The sequence below is a fragment of the Lygodium microphyllum genome, chromosome 13, assembly GCF_053477565.2.
Source record: "Lygodium microphyllum isolate KBCC chromosome 13, Lygodium_microphyllum_v1.1.10, whole genome shotgun sequence".
NCBI lineage: Eukaryota > Viridiplantae > Streptophyta > Polypodiopsida > Schizaeales > Lygodiaceae > Lygodium > Lygodium microphyllum.
The window spans coordinates 8781693-8793836 of NC_141147.1; the positions used below are offsets into that span (position 1 = coordinate 8781693).

At 51.9% G+C, this 12144-nt stretch overlaps 1 protein-coding gene across 3 annotated transcripts in view; it reads left to right on the forward strand.

Moving 5' to 3' along the window:
* LOC148026321 (protein INVOLVED IN DE NOVO 2-like) overlaps window positions 1-12144 on the forward strand; it is a 237095-nt gene that overhangs the window by 62175 nt on the left and 162776 nt on the right. The gene's annotated exons all lie outside the window — the stretch shown is intronic.

Genomic DNA, 12144 nt, shown 5'->3' on the forward strand with positions numbered 1-12144 from the left:
TGGGGAGCTTTTCTCGTCTAGTCCAACCACTCTTACGTGGAGTGCACGTACCCGCCTTTTTGCCTCTTCTTCCAAGGTGGCATTCATGACTTCCACTTTGTTGCCATGCATTCCTTTGTTCTTTTTTGCCACATCTATCCATTTTGCATTTTCTTTGACGGTATTCTCAACATTCTCCATTTTCTTTTGGGTGCCTTCCACCACACTTGCATAGGTGTGCATGTCCTTTTTTAAAACATCCATTTCTTTTTGTAGTTCCGGTGTGGTTTGTGGTTCCTTTTGTGTGTCCAGTTTCTTTTTGCATTCGTCTAGTTCTTCTTGTAGATTAGAGATCAATGAGTCTTTCTCTGCCATGCGTGCATCCAAAGTTTGTTGCATCTCCTTTTTTAGTTCTTCCATCATTTCAGCTCGAACCTGCTCTTGTATGTCCTTTTCCATTTCCTTCCTCATGGTACGTATTTTAGCACGGAGTATGGTCAACATCTCCTCATATAGTGTTTCATTAATTTTGCGGGATGTCTTCCCATATCTACTCGACCCTGGAGAGACATTCCAATCTCGGGTTTTACTCCCATAGGTTTTGTATCTCGTGTTCTTTGGCGGTGTATGAAACATTGTCTCCATGGCTGGTTTTGTGATTCCTTCATTGTCAGTTTCTTCCATCGTAATTATAGTATGCGCTATAGCATAAAACTGTTTACAGTCTGGGTAGAGTAGTAAACCGGTGACATAAACTATCACTCTAGCATGAACTAGAGACAGTATATCATAGACTGTCAATGTGACTGCATCATAAGATATGACTGTAACATGAAATGTTAATGTGTGTCAGTCTGAGATCCCGTAGGTTTCCAGTCCACACAGCATGCAAGGTTCACATCAGTCTGAGTATATCTGCAATCTCAGTGCATTCACAGCGTCTGCATTCATATCAGTCTAAGAGAGTGTCTGCAATCTGGGAGAGTGTATGCATACGTCACTGCTGCCACGATACATTCACAGTGTCTGCATTCATGTCAGTTTGCATTCATGTTAGTCTGAGAGAGTGTCTGCAATCTGAGAGAGTGTCTGCATTCGTCACTGCTGCCACAGTACATTCACAGTGCCTGCATTTATGTCAGTCTGAGAGAGTAAGTGCAATCTGAGAGTGTCTGCATTCGTCACTGCTGCCACAGTACATTCACCCAGGACACAGCAGACAAGCCAGCATTCATGTCATTCTAAGTACATTCGTGTCCTGCAGGACAGTGGCTGTCTCCCTGTGCAGAGACGTGACCTTGCAGAGCAGCTCCCTGGTGGCGGCACTCACGACAGTCCTGCCCGTCAGACGCCCGTCAGACGCTCGCTGTCAGATGCTCGTCCATGCCCGTCAGATGCCCGTCAGACGCTCGCTGTCAGCATTCGTCCACGCCCGTCACACGCCCGTCAGCATTCGCCCGTCATTCGCCCGTCAGACGCCCGTCAGCACGCCCGTCATTCGCCCGTCACACGCTCGCCCGTCAGACACATTCGCCCGTCAGACACGCTCGACTGTCAGCACGCCCGTCAGCACGCCCGTCAGATGCCCGTCTGACACGCTTGCCCGTTAGACACATTCGCCCGTCAGAGAGAGAGAGAGAGAGAGAGAGAGATGGCGCCGCCTGCTCGTGCCGCTTTGGCGATGGTCGTTTGACCTGTCGACTCATCGTTTCTGCGCTCGTCTGGCGCTTTTGGCCCGTTGCACGACCTGTCGTCGGTCGCCTGGCCCGTAGCCTCCATCGCTTGACCTATCCCGCCCCTGTTCGCGCCCGTTCGGACCCTCCGCCCTGGTTCGCGCCAATCCGCCCTGGTCCGCGCCCGTTTGCGCCCGTCCGGCCTGGTTCGTGCCCGTTCACGCCTGTCTGCCCTGCTTCGCGCCCATCCGCTTGCATTGCGGGCCTTGTTGAACGTTGCCTCGTCCCTGCCCTCCTCCGTCGACTGTCCAGCCTTGCCGTCATCTGCCCGCCCTGTGGTTCGCCCTCTTGCACCTGCACTGTTAGGGTTGTGCCCTGTCACTTGCATTGTTGGGACAGGCCACGATTGAAGCCGTTGGTCCAGTGCAGGGCCTGTTTTGCCTGAGAGAGAGAGAGAGAGAGAGAGAACTGATGGATGTCGGGAGAATCGATGATGGAGCCCCCGTCCCCGTCGCCTGAGCGCCCGTCGCTGGCCTGTGCCCCCGTCGTCCGTGCCCTCGTCGCCTGAGCCTCTCGGCCCCCGTCGCCTGGGCCCCCGTCGTTCTGGTCTGCGTCCCCGTCCGCCGTGCCTTCGTCGCCTGAGCTCCTCAGCCCGCGTCGCCTGGGCCCCCGTCGTCCGTCAGAGGCTCCGTCGTCTGCGCCTCCATCGCCTGAGCTCCCGCCCTCGGCCCGCGTTCCGTCAGTTGCTGTCGACAGCTGCTCGTCTGAGACCACGGCTGTTCTGTCCGCTCCCTGCCCTACGCCTGCTGCCCGCGGGTGCCTGCCCTCTGCATCTTGCGGTGCCGTGACAGGGAAAGGAAACCCTAATCTGGCAGCGCGTGACAGCAACCCTGCTCGCCTCCGAGATCTGATCTGCTCTTGTACAGAGAGAGAGAGTGAGAGAGGGAGAGAGAGAGAGAAGAGAGAGAGAGAGAGCGAGCCCTCCGGGACTTGCACAGAGCGAAAAAGAGAGAGAGTGAGGGAGCGAGCGAAAGCGAGAAGATAGCAGTATGGCTGGCCTGGATATGGATTTTCTCGACCGGACGGTGGCAGCCCTTGGCCCTGATTCCGATACAGAGGAGCCGGAGGATATGGTGCCATGCACGGAGGAGCCGCCTCCGGGTTCTGAATTACCGCCTGCAGGCAAACGCTCCAAGCACACTTCAGACGAGCCAGTGGGTCCTCAGGACCGTTCCTATGCGCAGGTTGCCTCCGAGCCTGTGGATTCGCAGGAAATTGACTGGGAACATCTGCTGGACTTTGCCAATACTCTGCTTGGCGATTATGTCCAGCATAACAATGATACCTTCTCTGCTGCGGCTGCGGATGATGTGCTAGAAGCCACGGTGGACCCAAAATCAGTCTTGCGGTCCTTCTCGGTGTTCTACGACCGTGCAGTTATACTTTTTTTCACCGGCAGGATCCCAGTGTTCTCACATATTCGCCAATGGATGCACCATTTACTGCAAGGGGAATGTGTTGAGGAGATATTCCTTGGACCTCGCGGTTTTTATGAGGTGCTGTTGAAATCGGAATCGCATCGAGCTGAGCTCCTGTCCAAGTTGCCACTATTCTTTGATCGCCGCTTAGTCCATGTGGTACCATGGCGCCCTATGGCTGACTTCCAGCGTCTGCTTCAACGAGAATGCCCGGTGTGGGTGGAAGTGGAAAACTGTCCAGCGGTATACTGGCCATTGTTGAAGGACGCGATGGCGGTTGTGGGCACAGTGCTCGTTCCCCCGAGCCTCAGGGCCATGAACCGCAACCGTTTATGCATGCTATGGGATACGGCCAGGAAAAGGCCTGCGTGGCTTCGCCTCAATTGTTCAGGCATGCATCCTTTGCATTTTCGCCTGAAATGGGGCAATTTTGCCGGACACTGCTTTTCATGTGGTAAACTAGGGCATTTTGTGGCCGAATGCCCGGAACGGCAACCGTCTTCTGAGGAGGCGCAGGTTGTGCAGCCCAAGGATGACATGGTGCTCGATGCCCCGGCACAGGAGACCCTTCAGCCACCTACTGTCATGGCTAAAGGCAAACAACAGGTCCGGGGTTTGGATTCTCCTAACACTGACTGGATTGAGGCACGACAAAAAAAAGGTAAACAGTTGGACGCAGGCCTGGCTGATGCTGGGCCTAATGCTTCTCTGGATTCTGTGCGCACGTACACGCACAGGAAAGACATGGTCACCCCACAGCAGGATGCGCGTACTATGGCCCCGTCCGCCCCCCGTTATCCGTCTTCAAGGAAAGGCTATTCAGCAGGCCCCAAGGGCTCACCTGCTAAGCTGGCATTTGATGCAAAAGGTAATGTGATTACACCTTGGGATAGGCGTTATCCCCGCCCTACTCCCAAGGCAGTGGATTTCCCTTCTACCTCTAAAGCAGGTCGCCCGAATTCGTTTGCAGTATTGGCTGATTTTCTGGATGAGGGTGTCCTGGATGCCCTCGCGGAAAAGGTGCAATCGAGGCAACAGGCGCCTCGTTCCTGACTTCCTTTTTTGAAAATATATGAAGATTGCCACGTGGAATGTGCGAGGCATTTGCTCTCGCCATAAGCAACATACCATGTGGTCTGTCTTGCATGAGAACCAGTGGGATGTATTGTGTGCAGTGGAGCACAAAAGTCATGGTGAGGCAGGAAAAGTTGTGGATTGCCATGGATTCCGTCTGTTTTATGCAGGGACACCTGCTAAGCACTACTCGGGCGTGCTGATGATTGTCCATGAGAAATACCAGCCTGTTCTTGTTAAAAACGATGTGCACGGCCGATTTCTGGTGATTGAAGTCTTATTTGAAGGAGAAATTTTCTGGTTGCTGGGGCTCTATGCTCCGAATGATCCCGCATCCCGACGGGATCTATGGTCGACTTTGCAGGGCTCCATGGCACTTGGTCGCAGGGGATTTTTGATGGGAGATTTCAATATGTGTATTGACTCTTCTCAGTCCACCTCAGGGCATTCGGTTATGGATACGCCAGAAAGCCGGGTGTGGAACTCCTTTGCTTTGCACGTACTTAAGCAAGATCTTTGGTCGTGGCTTCACCCTTCTGTTTCAGGTTTCACTTTTCATTCTGCACAATATGCGACCACCTGGTCGCGACTGGACAGAATGTATATCATGCAGGGGGATGATTTTCTTCCCGAGATGCTGGAGATGAAGGTCTTGCAGCAGTATGCGTTGTCAGATCATTTCCCCCTCCAGCTTGAGATGCGGGCTCAACCCATTGCACCTTTTAGGCAGTTGCTGAATAAGCTCCCTTTACGCTTTAATTCCTCTTATTTGAAGCATCCAATCTTTCAGGGTTATATGCAGCAATTGATTGAGAGGTTCTTATTGGACTTCGCCTCTGAGGGCTTGGCTTCGTTCGCACGCCTGCTCTCTAATGTGCAGCGGGTTGCTCGGCAGTATGGGATTCATAATGCCTCTCTTTGTCGCCGTCGTCGACATGCAGCAGAGGACTTATTGGCCTTGGTCCGTTCCTTGCTCCTGAGCTCCCCAGATGATGATTTTCTACTGTCCCTGGAGAGGCGTTTGGCCCATCTTATTCAAGTATTTAGCTTGAAATCTTATCAGCAAGCCAAGCTGCAAAACTTGACTGACACATTACAAGATAATGCCTGCCAGTCTCATAAGTTCTTTCGCGCCTTGCATGCTTCTCCGGCCCGCGAAAATATGACGCGACTCCAGGATTCGGAAGGTCGTATGGTCACTGATCCACAGACCATTATCGATATGTGCAGAAATTATTTTATGGATCTTTTTGGTTCCTCTTCCTTGCCGTCCAGCCAGGTTATGCATGCTCGCTCGGTCTTCTACCATCTGGTCCACCAGCAGGTCCCATTTGATATGCAAGCTACTTTGGAGGCGGATATTTGCGAAGAGGAGGTTATGGATGTCTTGTTGCACCTGCCTAAGGATAAAAGTCCTGGTTGGGATGGTCTCACTAATGAATTTTTTGAGCACTCGGCCACGCAGTTGGTAAAGCCTTTGGTGGTCATGTTTCAGCAGGTTTGGGAAACAGGGGTCATGCCTTCTTCATGGAAAGAAGGCCTTATCAAACTGATTCCCAAGGTCCCTTTGCCGTCAAAGCTGCAACACTGGAGACCAATTTCGTTGATGGGCGCGATGTATAAAATCTTTTCCAAAGTACTGGCAAATAGGCTTCACAAGCACCTTCCAGCTATTGTGCACCCTCTCCAGTATGGGTTCATTAAGGGCCGCAATATTTTGCATAATATCTTAAATGTGCAAATGGCTATTGACTATGCGCGGCACTCCAATCAGCAAGTGGTCTTGATTCAATTGGACCTGGAAAAGGCGTTTGATTGTGTGGACTGGTCTTTCCTTGCCGATCTTATGTCTGCTATGGGCTTTGGTATCCGGATGTCTCGATTGATTTACACCATCAGTACTGAGGCTTCTTCAAGAGTTATGCTTAATGGTGGGGTTACAGAGCCATTTGTCCTTGCACGCTCGGTCAGACAGGGTTGCCCTTTGAGCCCTCTCTTCTTTGCCCTCGCGACTCACCCGGTCCTTTCAATGCTATCCTCCATGGCGGCTTCTGCCCAGCTGGCAGGGTTATCTCTTCCTTTGGGGCAGCACTTCATTAGCCAATCTTTGGCTGACGACTCCTTTATGATTTTGCAGGCGGACAGGGACAACATTCGCAAGGCATTAGATGTTTGGACGCTCTTTGGTCAAGCCTCTGGTCTTCGCATCAATGCCTTTAAGTCGGCCATTCTCAGTTGCACGGAGCCGGATTTACAGTCGTTAGGCTGGCAGGGCCAGGTGGTTTCCCGTGGCTCCATTGTCAGGCATCTTGGATACCCATTGGGGGTGGATGTACGGCCAAAGGACCTGTTGGAGTGGATTTCACAAAAACTGGTCGCGAAGTTTATGTATTGGAAGTCGCAAGCCTGGCCGTTCCATGTCCGCCTCAAAGTGGCTCAGACAATTATGCTACCAATGCTGACGTATTTCCTGCCATTACTGCCATGGACGCCCACTACTTTGAAGGCTCTCACCCATCCCATTCGTTTCATGCTATGGAAGAAAGATTCACTACAGGCAGGCATTTCTTGGATTTCATGGTCACATGCATGTACCCCTAAGCGCATGGGTGGTGGAGCTATTTTGGATGCAGAAACTCATATGCTGGCCCTTCGTTAGTCTCTTTTTCGTGCCATGTGTGCGGATCATCACCCGTGGACCATCATCGCCCGTTATTTTCTTGAGGATAGCGGCCTCCGCCAGGGCAATACACGGCTTCGGGCCTCATGGTGGCATGTCCTTAATGCTGACTCTCGATTTTCCAGTCCCTCTTCCTCTTTGTTACAGCACTTGGTCGGATCTTGGAAAGTGGTGCTCCAAAAGACCCGTTGGCATCCAGTAGGGGATCGCTTGCAGACTAATTCTTTCCAGCTGGAATTGTTGGCAGTATCCAGATTACTTTCATGGGAAGATAAACATCAGCTCAGACCAAGATTTAATCGCATGGCCCGTTTGGGTGTGACTTCGATTGCGGATGCTACCCTTGCTACTCGCAATGTCCTCGCATCGTTTCGGACCGCTAGGAGACTTTTCAGGATCCCGCGCGGATACCGTGATTTATGGGAGAAGCTTTCGTCGGAACTTCAGGGTAGGCAACCCTTTCCTGCCCTGACTATGGATCGCCCTTGGCAGGATTGGGACCTTGCAGGCCGGTTGACTCTGGAAAAGGCCTCTACTAATCAGGTGTATCATCTTCTTATTAAAGATCACCAATGGCTGGGTGAGAAAGCTAATACTGTTTGGGGCCTGCGGAAATCCTTGTCATGGTGGCAGGCAACGCTGATGGAGGGGTGGCAGAATAGGGCACCTTTCAAATGCAAGGTCTTCCTGTGGCGGGTAATGATTGGTGGTCTTCCTCTTGCCTCGGCCCTTTCCAAGCGTCGAATCTCGAATGGCAATTGTTTCTTTTGTACCACTACGGAGGAATCGGCCAGACATCGTTTTCTTTCTTGCCCGCTCGCCAAGAATATCTGGTCTCTCTTGTCCCAAATCTGGCGCACAGTGGTGGGGCCCTCACTGACTCCTTTTGATTGGGTTTTTGTGCGCCCAAAGTATCCCACGCCGCCACAGTTACATATGAAGATCTTATTTCCCTTTTTCAGATACTGGGGATGCTGGCACATTTGGACCACCCGAAATGCTTTTCTCTTTGATTCGGCCTCGAATGTACCGCGACATATTGCAAGGCTTAAAGGGCTCTTGCATTGGCAGCTAGATCTCATCAGGCACTCTGACTTGCTCCCTCGGGAGGATTTGCATTCCTGGCATTTGGCAATTGCCTCTGGGTCCTTGCCATGATTGGTGTAGCTTTTCTAGTATACTAGTTTGGGGATTTCCCACACGTTGGCCTACGGCCCTCGTGTCTCTTGTACTCGTGTAATCATGTAATCTTGTACTTTTTCGTAATTAATACAATTACCTTTTACGAAAAAAAAAGAGAGAGAGAGAGAGAGAGATGTCGAGAGCGAGCAGCGTGACCATGGCGCTGGCAACCCTGCGTGACCCTCCCTGTATGGCGACTTGATCCCAGCCTCCCGGCCCTGCCTTCTTGCGCAGCATCACGTCTGTGCAGCTCTGTGCGGCCCCTGTGCGCAGGACTCAGGCAAAACACGTGACAGAGAGGCAGAGCGAGAGAGAGACAGGGAATCGAGAGCCGTTGTTGCGCCCGTCAGTCAGCTGCCACCGTCCGTCTGTACCTGCGCCTTGTGCCTGCTCGCTGGACGCCTGCTGCGACTTCGCCTGCCAGCCTGCCTCGATGTCTGGCGTCTGCCCCTCCTGTCGAACGTTGACCCGCCTGCCGTCTGCCCTGCTTGACGACCGCCCTGCCTAACGCCTGCCCCGCCTGACATCCGCCCTGACTGAAGCCTGCCCCGCCTGTCGTCCGCCCTGCCTGACATTTGCTCCGCCTGTGGTAGACTTCTCTGTGCCAGCGTGCGGGGCTGCCGCAGCCACATTTACGCCTCCCCCGTCTTTCTCCTGTTACCCGGCACCCCGGGTCATCTGTGCGTGTCTGCCCGGTTCTCCGTTGCAGTCCTGGTGCTGCAGCCGGGTGGTGCACCCCCTGATCTGTACACACAGAGAGAGAGAGAGAGAGAGAGAGAGAGAGAGAGAGAGAGAGAGAGAGAGAGAGAGAGAGAGAGAGAGAGAGAGAGAGAGAGAGAGACGCTTGAATGCGTGCACGCTTGTTCACCTGTGGTCCCCTGCTTTTCGTCCGTAGGCAGAGCTAAGGGAGCAGTATGGCTGGCCTGGATATGGATTTTCTAGACCGGACGGTGGCAGCCCTTGGCCCTGATTCCGATACAGAGGAGCCGGAGGATATGGTGCCCTGCACGGAGGAGATGCCTCCGGGTTCTGAACTGCCGCTTGCAGGCAAACGCTCCAAGCACACTTCTGACAAGCCAATGGGTGCTCAGGAACGTTCCTATGCGCAGGTTGCCTCTGATTCGGTGGATTCGCAGGAGATTAACTGGGAGCATTTGCTGGACTTTGCCAATACTCTCCTTGGCGATTATGTCCAGCACAACAATGACACTTTTTTTGACGCGAGAACTGATGATGTGCTGGAAGCCACGGTGGACCCAAAATCAGTCTTGAGGTCCTTCTCGGTGTTTTATGACCGTGCAGTTATACTTTTCTTCACTGGCAGGATCCCAGTGCTTTCACATATTCGCCAGTGGATGCACCATTTATTGCAAGAGGAGTGTGTTGAGGAGATCTTCCTTGGACCTCGCGGCTTTTATGAGGTGCTGTTGAAGTCGGGGAAACACATCGAGCTGAGCTCCTGTCCAAGCTGCCATTATTCTTTGATCGCCGCTTGGTCCATATTCTACCATGGCGCCCTATGGGCGATTTCCAGCGTCTGCTTCAACGAGAATGCCCGGTATGGGTGGAAGTGGAAAATTGTCCTGCGGTTTATTGGTCATTGTTGAAGGATGGGGAAACATATCGAGCTGAGCTCCTGTCCAAGTTGCCATTATTCTTTGATCGCCGCTTGGTCCATGTTCTACCATGGCGCCCTATGGGCGATTTCCAGCGTCTGCTTCAACGAGAATGCCCGGTATGGGTGGAAGTGGAAAATTGTCCGGCGGTTTATTGGCCATTGTTGAAGGATGCGATGGCCGTTGTGGGAACAGTGCTGGTGCCCCCAAGCCTCAGGGCTATGAATCGAAATCGTTTATGCATGTTATGGGACACAGCCAAGAAAAGGCCTGCGTGGCTTCGCCTCAATTGTTCTTGCATGCATCCTTTGCATTTTCGATTGAAATGGGGCAACTTTGCAGGCCACTGCTTTTCATGTGGTAAATTGGGGCATTTCATGGCCGAATGCCCTGACAGGCAACCGTCTTCCGAGGATGCGCAGGTTGTGCTGCCTAAGTGCTTGATGCACCAACATAGGAGGCCCTTCAGCCACCAAATGTCGTGGATAAAGGCAAACAACAGGTCCTGGGTTTGGATTCTCGTAGCACTGATTGGATTGAGGCACGTAAAAAAAAAGGTAAAAAGTTGGATGCAGGCCTGGCGGATCCTGGGCCTCATACTTCACAGGATTCCGTGCGCACGTATATGCTCAACATAATCAGGAAGTCTTTTTTGACTCTGCAACTGAAGATGTTCTGGAAGCCACAGTGAACCTGAAAAATGTCTTGCGCTCCTTTTCAGTGTTCTATGAATGCGCTGTGATACTCTTCTTCACTGGCAGGATCCCACAGCTTTCCCATATTCGCCAGTGGCTGCACAGTCCGCTTCAAGGAGAATGTGTTGAAGAGGTTTTTGTTGGGCCCCGAGCCTTTTTTGAGGTGCTGCTGAAATTTGAGGCGCACCGTGCTGCTCTCCTGTCCAAACTGCCTTTGTTCTTGGATCGCCGTTTGGTCCATGTTGTGCCATGGCGACCAATGGCAGATTTTCAGCGCGTGTTGCAACGTGAATGCCCTGTGTGGGTCGAAGTGGAAAACTGTCCGGCTTTCTATTGGCCACTGTTAAAGGATGCCATGGCCGCTGTGGGCACTGTTCTGGTCCCCCGAAGCCTAAGCGCCATGAATCGCAACTGTTTATGTATGTTATGGGACACTGCTAGGAAAAGGACTGCTTGGTTACGTCTTAATTGCTCTGGCATGCATCCTTTACACTTCCGTTTGAAATGGGGAAACTTTGCAGGACATTGCTTTTCCTGTGGAAAATTGGGGCATTTTATGACCGAATGCCCAAAGAAGCACCACACTTTAGAAGCTGAGCATGTTGCGCTGCCCATGGAAGATATGGTGTGTGATGCTCCATCACAGGAGGCCACCCAGCCACCTCAACAACAAGTTTCGGGTTTGGATTCCCGTGGCAATGATTGGGTTGATGTACGTGCAAAAAAAAGGCAACAGGTTTGTTACTGGCATGGTGGATGCTGTGCCTACTGCCCCACAAGATTCCATGCGTACTTATATGCGCAGGAAAGAAATGTTGGCTTTAGAGCACTCTGGTCCTGCTATTGTTTCCTCTGCTACCCGTCAACAGCCCACTAGGAGAGTGTATTCGGATGGTCCAAAGGGTCCACCTGCAAAGCTGGCTTTTGATACTAGAGGTAACGCCATCACCCCATGGGATCGTTGTTATCCCCGTTCCATCCCCAAGACAGCGGATATGCCGTCTACCTCCAAATCTGGCCGTCAGAACTCTTTTGCCGTGTTGGCTGATTTTTTGGATGACGGAGTCCTGGACATTCTTGCAGAAAAGGTCAAATTGAGGCAAGCTGTGCGTGGTACCTTATTTTCTTTTGAATACACATGAAAATAGCCACGTGGAATGTGCGAGGAATTTGTTCTCGCCACAAGCAACATACCATGTGGATTGTATTGCATGAGAATCAGTGGGATGTCTTGTGTGCTGTTGAGCACAAGAGTCACGGTGAAGCAGGAAAAGTTGTGGATTGCCATGGCTTTCGTTTTTTCTATGCAGGGACACATGCCATGCATTATTCTGGTGTGCTCATGATTGTACATAACAAATATCAGCCTGTTCTTATTAAAAATGATGTACATGGCCGCTTTGTGGTGATCGAAATTTTATTTGAAGGAGAGATCTTATGGTTACTTGGCCTCTATGCTCCGAATGATCCTCTATCTCGCCGGGAGCTTTGGCATACTTTGCAGACTTCCTTGTCACTTGGCAAACGGGGCTTCTTCATGGGGGATTTCAATATGTGTGTTGATTCTTCCCAGTCCACATCGGAGCATTCGGTAATGGATGCGCCGGAAAGTCGTAGGTGGCATGAGTTGGCTCTTGCTGTTCTTAAGCAAGATCTTTGGTCCTGGCTCCGCCCGTCTTCTACAGGGTTTACTTTCCATTCTACCCAGTATGCAACAACATGGTCGCGGTCGGACCGCATATATGTCATGCAGAATGGATTTCCTTC